Genomic DNA, 14,238 nt, shown 5'->3' on the forward strand with positions numbered 1-14,238 from the left:
TTTGCGCTAGAAGATATCTGTTCTGGCAGTTTGATTCCCAATAAAGAAAAACATCACATTAAATGGCTGGGTTGCATTGTAGAATAACCGCTACCTTGCAATTGAAGAATGTACAGCTTGTTATAAGCATAGGCGTACGAGGCGGGGGGGGGGGCAACCAAAATTTCTAAAAGGACAAGAAATTCGGGCAAAAGTCCTGAAAAATTCGGGCAGCCATAGAGGAGAAAAAAAAATATATATAAATATGCAGTAGCTTGCCCGAATCTTTTTCATATTTTTGCCCGACATTTCCGTGGAGAGCGTTTTGTGTTATTTGTTTTGTGACATTAATATTAATATAGTCCTAATGATTTTCTTTATTTAGCATCATGATGCCCGAATCGAATATTTCCGTGTAACACCACCGTAAGCGCAGCTCATCTGGGCTACCACGCTTTTTGCACTATCGCCCAATCGTGGTGACATGCATGCATGGAGATAAGCAGTCTCTGAAGTGAGAAAACCACACTAAACATTTGTTCTAACTAGTTAGCTGTATACCTGGACATCCCCGACATGAGTATATATAAGAAACATTTTCTTTTTCATGGATGGTTAGGGGGGGAGTGCCTAAAAGTACAGGTTTATCCTATTCTTTGTTATTTTTATACTATTTTGTGAGACAAATTGCAGTCTCACCCGACACAGCGACATTTTCCCGCCTAAAAATGTATGTTTTTCTGGAGGTAGCTGATACTGTGTTAACATAGTAAATACGGTAACTAAATAGGAGCTTAAAAAATATATTGTCCTATTTTTCCCCTTCAAAGTGAGAGGCCTTTTTTTGCCAAAAAATTTCTTGTACGCTACGCGCCAACCGATGGTGGCGCTCCGCTTAGATAGTGTCACGTGAACTTTCGGGCACAAAAGTTTCTGCCCCCCCCCCAAACCGAAATGGTCCCGTACGCCTATGGTTATAAGTAACATTTATAACATACGAACATGATCTGTCTGTGAAGAAAGACAACCCTGAAACTATCTGTGTAGGTGAAAGCACAGCTGGTTGGGCAAACAAAGCATTGCCCAATATGAGTAAATATTTACAACAACTGAGTAAAAGAAATTACACAACTGATATGGGTAAACTTTGTTGTGCAAAAATTAAGATGTAGTTTATTGTTACTTTCTGTTGGGCAAACAAGCTTGATTTGCCCAATGTTGTGCAAAAACCAGCATTTTTTGCGCCATTACTATACTGGTACTCTGCGCGATGTGCATGCATCATGAGAAGATCGTATATAGTGAACGTGCTATAACTTACACAATGGCTGACGAATTTGTTAGCGCAGTACTCAAGAGGTGGGAAATGCCAGAGTCATGTGCTACATTTAAAGGTGAGCGTAAAGAAAAACAATCCTCTGCTTGGTGTGTGCATCGAACACTGCGATCTCTACATATCAGTGGTATCGAATGATCGTTCGTTCTCTCGGTGCTACATGTAGGCTATACCAGGCATACGTAAAGGCTCGAATACTAATTGTATTTCCAGCATAGTTGTATTACGTTAGGCTAGCTTGTAGTGAAGCGATTGACAGTCGCCACTAGGCGCCCACAAGTGTGTAACTATGCCTAAGTTACTCACATTGTATTAACGTTGCGAACGCCCGTGTAATGCAGATCCTTGTCAACTTACGGTAAGCTATGCGTATGCACCAGGTCTCTCTAGCCTATATCTTGGCTAGACAAGGTTTCATTGTAGCACATTTTCGTTGTAAATCATAAATTGTACTCCCTTTTTTTCTTTTAAGTTTTATACGGCAAATGACCACATGAACCCTTATTAGCTTAACGTTAGACCTAGCCTGTCATAACTTAGGCCTAATGTTAGACTTACACGTACGTTGTTAATGCTAGTAGTAGTACGTACATACAGTAGTATAATAATGGACCCTTCGAAGTTCGAACACTTTAGCACTAAAATGCTCCAGAATTGTATCTGTTCACACTTCTTTTAAAATGATACTATCGATGGCAGAAGAAACATTCTCGTTAGAAAAAAAGTAGCTTCATAGGTTTCGTCAAATTGATCCTATTGTATTTGTGCCATGGTGAAATTATGCATTCGTTAAGGGTGTCCGAACTTCGAGGGTTTTTCAAACTTCAAAGTAGCCTAAGTTAGGCCTGGCATTTAATGAGTTCTAGGCTATAATAATATTAGTATAGCATAGAACATCAGCGCTAGTAATGTTATAGGCCTATAATGCTGTTTGCATATTTTTCTCTTTCCTACAGGAAGAACAGGACTTCGAATTATTACAAAAACCAACTGCCATCAAATTATACAACAGAGTGGGATATTTGACAATGGACATTTTGTGCTATACAGGCGATCATCCCAAACTGCCCGAACTTTTTTCATTTAGAGAAGACGTTGGATGCACTGACTGATGGTAAGCCAAATTTATTGTATAGTCATGGCCTGTGAATTCATAGCTAGCTTCATTCAGAGCTTATGCCATGACAATATAGTTTCTCTTTCCAGTATGTCTGTAAAGATGGGTCAATATTTGGATTAACCTTCAAAATATGTTTTTGGTGGTTTGTTACTTTTTAAAAATCTATCAAAATCAACTGATCTGATAGGACCAAATCAGCTGTTTAATGTCAAATGGTGGCTTCTGAACCTTTCTGCAAACTTTCTGCAAACATTGCACTCAATATGATTAATTGGCTACTATTTTATTTTTAGTCATGTTCGGGTTTGTGTGTGGTTGAAGTGAGACCCAGCCCTGTTATATTAGTAACTCAATGACAGTCACTTGGACATGTATCAGTGTTGTTTGTGGGTTCCACATAGGGTTTGAATAATTCCTGTTGATTTCTCAACAAGTGAAATGTTTTTTTGTCAGCAGGAGTAATGACTGAAAACCTCATTATAAGCCTTGTTTACTCATTAATGCTCAATTGAATATAATATTTGGATTAATTCTACTGTCGATAAGCACAAACTTGAAAATGGCCAATGAGATGGATTCCTTATGTGTATACTTTTCCAATGCTGAGGAAAAGAAATTAGCTTGTTGTGTTGTATACTCTTCTCAAGATGTTTTATGAGCAGGAAGATTAAACATGTTAAAACGTCTAGAAGTTGATTTTTCCAAAAATCTTTGGACAATTGTATTCAGATTTTAGTACGACTGTGTCAATGAAAAGTTAGCACATACTATGGGCTTTTTCATTTTTTTCCTTCAGAATCTTATAAAATTTGGCTTGAAATTAGTGTGTAGGGTAGGTAATTAAGTCTTCTAATACAAATGTGTAGGTCCCCTATGAGTACACATGCCACATTAACTTCATGTTGCTGTTATTAATGTGTATGAGCATAAAGTTGTGGAGCACATTTAGGGCGGTGTAGATCCCTTGAATTTTATCCTCAGTCCTTGAAGTTTTATATGGTCAGACTATAGTGTGCCTTATTAATGTTTTTGTCGTTTATACCTGCAAGCATTCTCATTTCTTGCCTTAATCTCTTTTACAGATGAAAAGAAGAACTTAGCTTTCTTTCTGTTGCCATTGCTTTTTCGAGGACGGGCAAAGAAAAGCGGATCTACTACGGTGACTAGTTGCCTTCAAGCATTCATAGACGATCAGCCAGTAAGCAAAATCATTAATTATATATTTTTTTGGTATTCCAAGTTTTGGTGGTACACCTTTTGGTTCATACCAGCTCAGCTGAAAGTTCGTTTAACCTCATAAACTTGGTGTGTTGTTGTTTATAGTGAGCAGAAGAATGCTACTTATTGTGCTAGTGGTCAAAGGTCATTTGAGGTTAACAAGGGCCAAACACTTAAAACCTTGTAAATATGCTAACTTAAAGAGTGAAAGTTAGATGAATCTCATATGTGATGCATATAGGTTTGCCAACATGAGTACATGAATCCCATTGATTATAGTAGAGGTCAGAGGTCATTAGAAGCCACCAGGGCAATTTTTTTAAATTACACTAGTGATGAAATGGGGGAAGGTTCAATAAATTTCATCGTTGGTATGTAAACCCTGGTCATAATATTGAAGTGATCCGGTACTTGATAGTGCAAGGGAAAGGTCATTTGACATTAATGGGGTGGGCGTTACACTTTGGAAACCTTGTCAAGATAACTATGTTGACTTTCCTGACCTGGTTTTTCTTTTAATTATACTGGTCCACAGTATCATAGCATTGTGCAGAAGTCTTAAAACTCTGTCTATCCACATGTTTTTGTTACATTTTATTTGCAACTCGAGGAGTTTATTTTCTTTAAATTGCAGTCGGTGACAAGTGTTAGAGGACTACTGCAAGACAATATCGAAGGATGAGCGACCACAGCCATTCATTCTGTGCTTAGGAGAGAGCAAAGGTTCCCCTCAGCATTTTGTTGTGATAATTGAGAGACATCCAATAATGCAGTCCTCACTCCTAATGGCAGTAGACTATTTGTTTTAAAGTCATTATGTGTTGGACATTAACTTCCAAACTCAATGTAAGGGGGTTTGGGAGTTTTTCCATGCTGAGGTATATGAACATGGTTTTATCAAAAGTCATTCACTGAGTGCCTTTGGAGCTTTCGTAGCAAACAGAAGTGTTTAAGGGTCAAACTGTCTTGCAACAAACTTTTCAAATAGTTTCTCGGTATTAACCTGACATGTTTACATTTTAAGGTTGCTTTAGTTTCATATATATTTACATATTAAAGGGAAATAGTAACTGTTTGGCACCTTGGCAAACTGTACCTACAAAAATCTGTATTTTTTTTTTGGGGGGGGGGGGTAGATTTGTTATTGTATACAGTTGTGAAAGGTTGAGGCAGGGTTGGTATATCAAACAAACATTTAATTTTGTGTGTTTAACAGATCAGGTGCCAGCAGTGTCCCTATGATCACTAATAATTGTGATCTTGAAGCTGCTTTTATTTCTAGTATGTAGAATCAATGTGGGATGTGTAACCATTTGGCTTTTGTTTGAAAAGATGTTTAAATTTTACAGTTCATCAATCATCTAAGCACAATCAAAATGTTAGCAAAATATGCCTTGGCTCCTTGTTAAAGCAATTGCAGATACAATATGGTGTATCAATATTTTTCGGTTTGTGTGTCCTTGTTTAAAACATAAAATGGTTAGCTTCAATTGACTATATGTTGGAAATTATCAGTGATATTATATTCACTTATTAAGACCAGAGTTGCTTGAAAGAGACCAACATTAAGCTGTACATGATTGTGTGTTGCACCTGTACCTTGTGTAGTTGATGTCAACATACAGGAGGTCTTCTGTGGTCAACACAATTCAAAAACTGAATATAGTAAACAATGGCAAAATATGGATAGCTAATATTTTCAGCTTTAGTATTGTTGATATGTGTTTATCCCCATTGTGAGTTTATGAAATTATTGCTTTGGATGGAAGTCACAGATCATTTAACTAGGTAAATAGAAGTCAAGCACTGAATGCTGTGAAAATTCATACTGGAGGAACAATCTGAAGTCGGCTAAGACCAGAAAAAAATAAAAGTATGAAAAACATGTATTAATTGTTTGTTCTTTATCATTCTCTGTTTAAGCTTTATAACCTATTAAAGAAACCCAGTTGTATGAAAAATGTTACAATCCAATGTTGGTATTGTATTAGTTAACCAACCACTATTATTTTTAACTAGCTGTTGGGCAAGAATCATTGGGTAAAGAAAAATCCATTGGTAAAAGGTTTTACACAACCATTGGGCAAATCGCTGACCAACATTGTTGGGTAAAGGCGTTGGGCAAAGGTGTTGGGCAAAGGTGCTGGGTATTTATTTAACCGTTTGCTGGGCAAAATCATTAACCAACTTAGTTGGGCACTTTTTTGCCCAATATCAACCAGGAGGCATACGGACCCAACGGTTGTGTAAATAATTGCCCAGGTTGGGCAATAATTTGCCCAACAATTTTAAGAGTGTAGCATTTCAGTAAGCTCCCTGGTAGAAATTCCAGTAGAACCCAGTTAAAAAATCAACTAGGTTCTACTAGGGCCTACTATGTTTAACTGGTTTTAACTGTGTTTAACTGGGTCTTACGGGGTTCCAACTGGGCTATGCAGTACATGAGCTAGGTTCAACTGGGTTTACACAATGTTCAACTGGGTTTGTTCAAGCCAAACTGAATTTGAACTATGTTTGAACTGATCCAGTTGGGCTTCAACTAGGTTTCACTGGTTTTTGTACTAGCCCAACTGGGTTTTAACTATGTTGACTGGGAACTTGCCCTGTCGGGGTTGAACTAGGTTTCATTGGTTTTGCACTGGCCCAACTGGGTTTGGACTATTGGCTGGTGAACTGACCCAGCTGGGGTTTAACTAGGTATGGCCACAAGCCCAACTGGGGTTGAACTATGTTTACTGGTGAACTTTCCCTGTTTGGGGTTGAACTAGGTTTCACACTGGCCCAACTGGGTTTGGACTATGCTGACTGCTTTTATTTTTGGCGTAATAATCAAATGTAAGTTCGTAAGCAGTAACCGTATCGTAATATATTGAAAATGCTAAACTAGCCAACTTATGAGGGGTGTAAAATAAATCTTTGTCATATTAATCACAGTTATGATTAAACGATTAAACTTTTGTACCGCAATGATTAAAAATATGTAATATTTACTATATAATAAATTTGAAAAAATTATGTTATACTTTGTTCGGCGATTTGAACAATTGGTAGGCAAAATGCCTTCCTAGTGCTAAATAGTATGATCCGACTTAATTTGAACTTTGACATTTGTCTTGCGTTGGGCTAAATTTATAAATTCCGAATCCGCAAACCACAAACGCCAACAGAAGCTTCGCAGAATTGCATTTGTAACCAATTTTGCCAACAATTTCAAATAATTACCGCGGCTCAGTTCCCTCCTTCGTGATCTTGCAGTATCTTCATATTATTGTTACATACTTGTAACGTCATAATTGATTATAAACGTGCTCTTTATCATAAATATTTGAATTGAACAGAAACTGTATATATAGTGGCCTAGGACTATAGTATAGGCTAGGCCTAACAAACCGGTTCCCTACTAGGTATACTACATGGTACATTTACTAACGTTAGACATATTCTAACGTTATAGTTGACTAGCTTATACTTTATAGGGGCCTAACCTACTGTAGTTATACTCAAGTTAACACTATATTTAGCCGCATGATTTTAGGAAAGCTATTGTCAACTAGCGAACATAATGGCAACTTCTTAAGGTGTAACAAACAAAAGAGGCTCACAGATATTTCAAACTTTACGCAATTACCTTGATTGTTGTTTCAAACATGAAGTGTCCTATTGGCATAATAACATACTTTGCAAAAGTCAGTAGTGAAGTATACAGTATACACGTATATGCTACAAATGTGAGGATGCCCTACACTGAACATTATGAACATATGATGAAACTATCAATCTAATTTTAAGTAAGGCTTCATTAGTACAGTGTAAGATGGTCAGCTCTTACATAAAGTTTTGTTTTGTACCATAGTTTTACCCTGTTTATTAGTGCACTGTGCAGTGTTCACTGTACAGAGGGCTATTGTACAGTATATTTGTATGTTGTCGTGTGTCAGCAAAGGGGTTGATTAACAATTCTCTTTCTTCTGGGTTGCTAGGCAACTATCATGTTCTTCCTTGAAATTAGCCCTCACAGGAAATGGGGTCTGTGATATATATTTTAGGAACAAAGGAGTTTTGTGAGGGTATAGGTAGTTAGGCAGTTGGCTATGAGTATCTGAGCAAGGCAGTTGTAAAAGAAGAGAAAGATAGTTTAATGGCTAGATAGGTTGTTTTAAACCTTAATTTACATAGTTCAAGTTACTGTAGACCTTATTATTTTATGGAATTTGTGATACTCCAATGATAGTCTGGGACACTATTTATTATAAAGGATACTATTTACTATAAAGGATATTATTTTACAATAAAGGATAGTCTGGGACACCATCACTTATAAAGGACATTATTTTACTATGGACAAAGGATATTGACATTATTTTACTGAAAGGATACCCTGGAACACAACACTATTTCATATAAATTAAAGGTTACTGCTGTATTTTGTTGGGATCGGACATACCATTTATTGGGGATGAACTATACTGATGTTGTAGTATATCTGATGTCGTGGAAGATCTGAGGTCGTAGAATACTTGATATCACCAGCAGGCCAACTCACCAGAACAGACTTTTAAATTAAGTGTATTTCTTTATATTTTGTGTGCGCACCTCACCACTGTAAGTTTTTTCATTTAATTCTTTGACTGATCCAAGATCAACTGTACTTTGTTTGTTATTCATAATTATAATTTCTTTTGATCCATTCCAGTTGAGTTCTCCATTTTTATGTGTCTTGCTCTGTCTTTGGTCATCACACCAAACCCAGAGTTCTCTGATCAAGAACAAACATTTATTTTCATTGGCTAACACCCTAACACATACAGTATAGATCTACTGTAAAAATAATGAAAACTTCTTATAGTGTGGTGTTATATTGTGTAGATAACACCAGTTGAGATATCCCAGTTTAAACTATTTAAAAATAAAAGCAGTAAAACATAGTTCACCCAGTAAAATATAGTTGAACCAGTTGGACCCAGTAAAACAGTTGAACCAGTTGGACCCAGTAAAACATAGTTTACCCAGTAAAACATAGTTGAACCAGTTGGACCCAGTAAAACATAGTTGAACCAGTTGGACCCAGTAAAACATAGTTGAACCAGTTGGACCCAGTAAAACATAGTTGAACCAGTTGGACCCAGTAAAACATAGTTGACCCAGTAAAACATAGTTGAACCAGTTGGACCCAGTAAAACATAGTTGAACCAGTTGGACCCAGTAAAACATAGTTGAACCAGTTGGACCCAGTTCACCCATTTCAACCTAGTTCAAATTTGGGCCAATTTCCGTATAGAAAATTCCAGTTGAACCCAGTTCAAAATTTCAACTGGAATTTCCACCAGGGCTTTCCTTTAGACTACTGTACATACTGTTACAGTGAGGCTGTGGTTTACAAATCCCGATGATCCAGCTTTTGTCAAAGAACACCTTCAATTCTCTTCTCTTATTCTTAGTAACTTAACAGTTGCACTGTAGTAACATGCAATATCAGTAAAACATGTTCCAAACAATCAGGAATACATTGTGGTATGTGCTGTAGGTCAGTTTGGGAGGAATCAGCTGAGCTAAACAAAAGTAGTTTTCATCACTTTTCAGAGCCAGATACGAGAAAGCCCTCTCCGCTGACCCTTCTCTGGATGATTTTGCAGGTAAGAGTCTATATCCATCCGCTCGATTGTTCTCCTTCAGGAAAAGTGCCAAAAAGCAGCAGGAGAACACATTTTTTTTTCACCTGTTATCAATCATGATCTAGTTTTTTTGTGGCTTGCATGTTGAAGAGTATGAATGGAAGTACATGTGGGGAGATTGAGGCAATTTTAGACCCCTTTAGGCCTCCCAGGAGCAGCGTAGGGAAATTGTTCACTACTGAGTGAAGAGGTTTGTTTACAAGTGACGAAAACTTCCGGCTCGGATAGCAAAACATCTGCACGGTCATGGTATAAATATGATAGTGCCATTAAAGGCAAACTTGTCAGCTATCCGGTGATGGGTAGCGTTCAGCTAGTGAAAACTTCTATCTAGACTTAGAGACCACATTACTTTTGTGATTTAGTGTGTAAGTCAATGGGGCTTTAAATGGTAGCCGACACGGTGAGGGTGCAGTAGTACTCAATAATTGTTTGTTCATAAAATTTAAGACAATTATTCCCAATAATGAAATGTTTATAAGTAATAACCTTTCCTATAGCAATATATAAGAAGTGCGATACGCAACAACGAGACAGAGAAAAGTCCCTTCTATCACTCTATTAATGTTTGACATCAGTGACATAACTTCTTTATTAATGAAATACACCGATATCAAACATGATGAGAGTGATAGAGGACACTCTGCTCTATTCCGTGATGTGTATCGCACTACTTCTATAACAAAAGATAATTGATGTTAAACATTTTGTTAGTACGTAAGGGCAGTTTGTACGCGATATAGTAGAATTTTTAGCAATCACAAATATTCTTATTTTTTTTAATCGAAATTTTGGCGAAGATAGAAGTTATGTCACCGATGTCAAACATAAATAGGGTGACAGAGGACACATTGCTCTATTCCGTGATGTGTGTCGCACTACCTAACTATTTCTATAACTAAAGATAATTAATTTTAAACATTACGTTAGTACGTAACTCCAGTTTGTACACGATGAAGTGGAATTTTAGCAATCACAAATAAAGAAGTTATGTCACCGATATCAAGCATCACTAGTATGATAGAAGGGACTTTTCTCTGTCTCTTGATGTGTATCGCACTTCTTAGCTATTTCTATAAGAAATATTATTAATTATTAACATTTCTTTATTGGGATGAATTGTCTTAAATTTTATTTGCAGACAATTACTGAGTTCTACTGCACTTACACCGTTGCTTATTGTCCGCTAGAAAATAGGTGGCGCTCTTCGCTTTTCTCCTTATTGTCTGCTATTATTGTCTGCTATTAATGTCCATAACTAATGTCCGCTACCTTCAAGCAGGTAGTTTTGTTAAATCGTGGAAATCTGCAATGAAGTTCATGCGACATTAAATTTTGGTGGATTGTTACTTTTATTAGTGATTCCACTTGACATTAGTACCTAGTGCAAGTTGACAAATGATGCCGCGAACTGGTACCCCAGCCCCATTTTGCCCTATGTTTTAGGATATAATACACCTCATATGTTCGAATGTTCATATGTTCGAAACAAAATGGTGCACTTCCTCATACGCCATTATTAATAATTTTAATAACTTACTTATTAGGCACAGTCCAGATCCGAGTTGGTATAGTGAGCTAAGCGCAAATTTGGCCAAAAGTCGTCATACGCCAGCATGTGAAACCATCAATGACTTTTAATGCCACCCATGACATACTTTCAATGGGACTGCGTCAGTTTAAATGTTTTGCTAGGTCTACGAGAATACATTTCTATGAAATTTGAAACAAGGATGGCAAGACAAACAACCTGAATTATATTTTCAGGACCTCACACATGCGCATGTATTGTCAGACTTAGAATAGGACCCATGTGAGTGGTGGCTAAAGTGATGAAGGCATCGAAATAAATCAGTGGTTATTCGTTGGAGTTCTCGCGCAAGTTACTTCGGTTGCTAGGTGGATCTGCATCTGGTAATCGGGAAAATTCTGGTCGGAGCGTACTATGTAACCACCGTGTACCCAGGGACTTAGCTAAGGCCTGGTGATTTGGGGTGGGGGGGGGGGGTGTAGTGGCTGAAAATCCAACTGGATGGGTATTGAAGCGAGAAAATTCCAGTGTCATTTCAGGTCAGTGTCAGTGTCAGGTTTCAATTCCAGGTCAGTGTCAGTCAGACACCCAATCTTTCGCGACTGCACTTTTGTTCCAATTTTTTTCCCGATACATTTGTACCCACTGGCACTCATTTCACAAACTTATTAGCCCCCCTTCCCTATCCCAAGCAAATATTTATGTGAAATTCGGGCAATATGCTAATAATTTTCGGGCACCTACGAAAAGAAAGATAATTTGCAATGTGTTTTCATTGGTTAAACTTAAATTATTATAACCATTAATATTGTAACGACTTCCCCAATAATCCTAACCAATATGGAAGGGTAATAACACGGAAAATGATTGTATGTTATTGGCAGCGATGTAAAAACCGACGCATGCCTATATGATGCACATTAACATGTGAAACGCGCGAAAAATTGTGGTTATATTTTTCGGGCAAGTCGTTACAGCTCCCCCCCCCAAAAAAAAAATAATAATTGGGCTCCAACGCCTATGACGGTTTTTTTTGGAGTATTCAAAATCATACGAAGTTTTGAACGGTGGAGTGTAAGAATCACGAGTTACAATTTCTTAAAGTGGCAAGGAACACGTGGTAAATATGACTGATTAAAGGTCAATTTTGACCGACATTTTCAAATTTTAGGTCATGCACAATTACAGGAATATATGAATAGGCCTAGATAAACTAGAGTGCGACAGGCGGAAATTACGACTGTCGCACTCCAATTTTCCAACTTTTCAACTGGGCTAGACGTTCGCGGTGAATATGGCACACCATCCAGGGGCGGATGCAGGATTTTTAACAGGGGGGGGAGAGGGAGTCTGACTGGTCCAGCCGCGCCTGAACGTAAGACTATCTAAGCGGAGCGCCACCATCGGTTAGCGCGGAGCGTACCAGAAATTTTTTGGCTTTACAAACCCCCCAGATGGCCGGAAACGGCACTTCCCAAGTATTCTAAGCTGCATGTACCTAGCCTGAAAAATGGATCTCATGTCTGCAATTTCTCAATTGATGAGAAAAAAAAACAATCTATGAAATATGGTAATACATATCAGATGAGTTGAGATGATACAAAAATCATAATGATTCCCCTCCCGTTCCGTCACCACTGTTTGATGCAGGGCCGGATTCAGGATTCTGGAAGGGTGAGGGGTTTGGCCGCCAGTGATCCTAGGGTCTAAGGGGAGTGGGTTTCCCTCTATCCATTGTGAAATTCTTTGATATTTAAGTACAACAGGGAGCCCCCTTCAATTTAGCTATGCAAAGCATCTACAAAAACTCACTCGAAATGTATCTGCATCAGTACGAGTTAGCTAGTTTTATTGATGATCTATTCATGGTAGATTGGAGAGAACAAACGCCGTGGATGTTTCTCAATTAACTTCCGGATCACTTCGTCAGTGATACCGTGACACAGAAATCTGTGATATCGTCATGCATAGACTTGAAAACCAGATTTTACCGACAGATAATAAAATCTTAAAATGGCTCCGCTATAGAGATGACATAATTATATTGCTCTACGACGGTATACATCAGGAACTTGAACAACTAGTAAACAGGTTGAATGAAATTCACCGCTTCTTAAAGTTTATGGTAGAAATATCACACACCGAGGTAACAAACCTAGATTTGAAAATCTTCAAAGGTCGAAGTTCGAAACCAATGGGTTATTAGACACCAAAGTCTACACCAAACCCACGGAAACCTTCCAATACCTCGACAGAAACTCTGCACACACACTTGCCACTTTTAAAGGCTTCATTAAAGGGGAGGTATTACGATACGCACGTCTCTGTAACAGTGAGACTGATTTCTTACAGAAAAAGAACGCGTTCACAGAGAATCTGTTACTCCGTTACTATAAGAAAGAGGAAATTGCCTGAGCCACGAAAGGCATAAAATTTGAAAATCGTTGGCAATACCTCACTACCAAACCTAAACAAAAGGAACCACCACTGGTGTTCAAGTTTACCCATACACCCCATATCAAAACCACGCATTTGAAGAAAACACTTTTGAAACATTGGCACTTAATCTCGCAACACGCGGAATTATCCAAACTGTTTCCAAAAGAACCGATTCTAGCCTACGAAAGGGCCCCAAATCTCAAAGATTTACTTGTTAACTCAAGGTTTCGTACAAACGAAGAATCAGCTGACTCTCAATGTTCACACGAATCTCTTTTAGATGCTCTTATAGCTGCACTATGAGTCCATAAGAACTCGTGCACAGAAAATAGATGCATTTTGAGAACGAGACGTCCAGGCCGAATATAAAATATTCAAAGGCTTACTACTGATGAAGCTCCTCCTATAAAGTTTGAGAGCAGAAACCGGTCTAGTTGGTCATAAGAACCTACGCTAGTATCTCCTACTATTAACCATACACTCAATTCACCTAATAGGTGCAATTATGTTTCACCATGAGGAGCATGCTATAAGTTCATGTTCCTCGGGCCCTCCCTTAAAAATACTTCAGGTTTTTGGCGACTACGTTGCGTTAGATAGTGTAAAACCGCCTACACCCCCCTTTCACTTTCTTTTCACTCAGTCTCATGAAGAATTCGTTCGCGCATCCTATGCAGCCTACCGCTCTGCCACCTCACCGCCCAAAAATATTCGAACACCACGACTCAATTTTGAAACTTTTCGGTCTGAAAATTGAGATTTTTAGGCATTTTTGGCACGTGTAGCACGCGTGCACACTAAAGTTCATTTGACGGAAAAGACACACCTGGCTGACTTGTAAGGATAACCGCCCTTTTGACGTCCTACATTTTTAAAATTGGCGTTTAATTTAATTATTTTTTTCTCTCTCTTTTATTTTCTCTTTTTTCCCTCTTTTTCTTGG

The 14,238-nt window shown here is 38.0% G+C and overlaps 1 protein-coding gene and 1 long non-coding RNA gene across 2 annotated transcripts in view; both read left to right on the forward strand.

Moving 5' to 3' along the window:
• The window catches only part of LOC139975801 (uncharacterized), a 218,521-nt gene that overhangs the window by 98,505 nt on the left and 105,778 nt on the right, over positions 1 to 14,238 (forward strand). The window lies entirely within an intron of this gene.
• LOC139976262 (uncharacterized) lies at positions 1,624 to 4,682 on the forward strand. The gene is made up of 3 exons (XR_011796053.1): positions 1,624 to 2,429; positions 3,518 to 3,633; positions 4,288 to 4,682. It is a non-coding gene; the product is annotated as an uncharacterized lncRNA (long non-coding RNA).

The sequence above is a fragment of the Apostichopus japonicus genome, chromosome 11, assembly GCF_037975245.1.
Source record: "Apostichopus japonicus isolate 1M-3 chromosome 11, ASM3797524v1, whole genome shotgun sequence".
In the NCBI taxonomy this organism is placed as follows: domain Eukaryota; kingdom Metazoa; phylum Echinodermata; class Holothuroidea; order Aspidochirotida; family Stichopodidae; genus Apostichopus; species Apostichopus japonicus.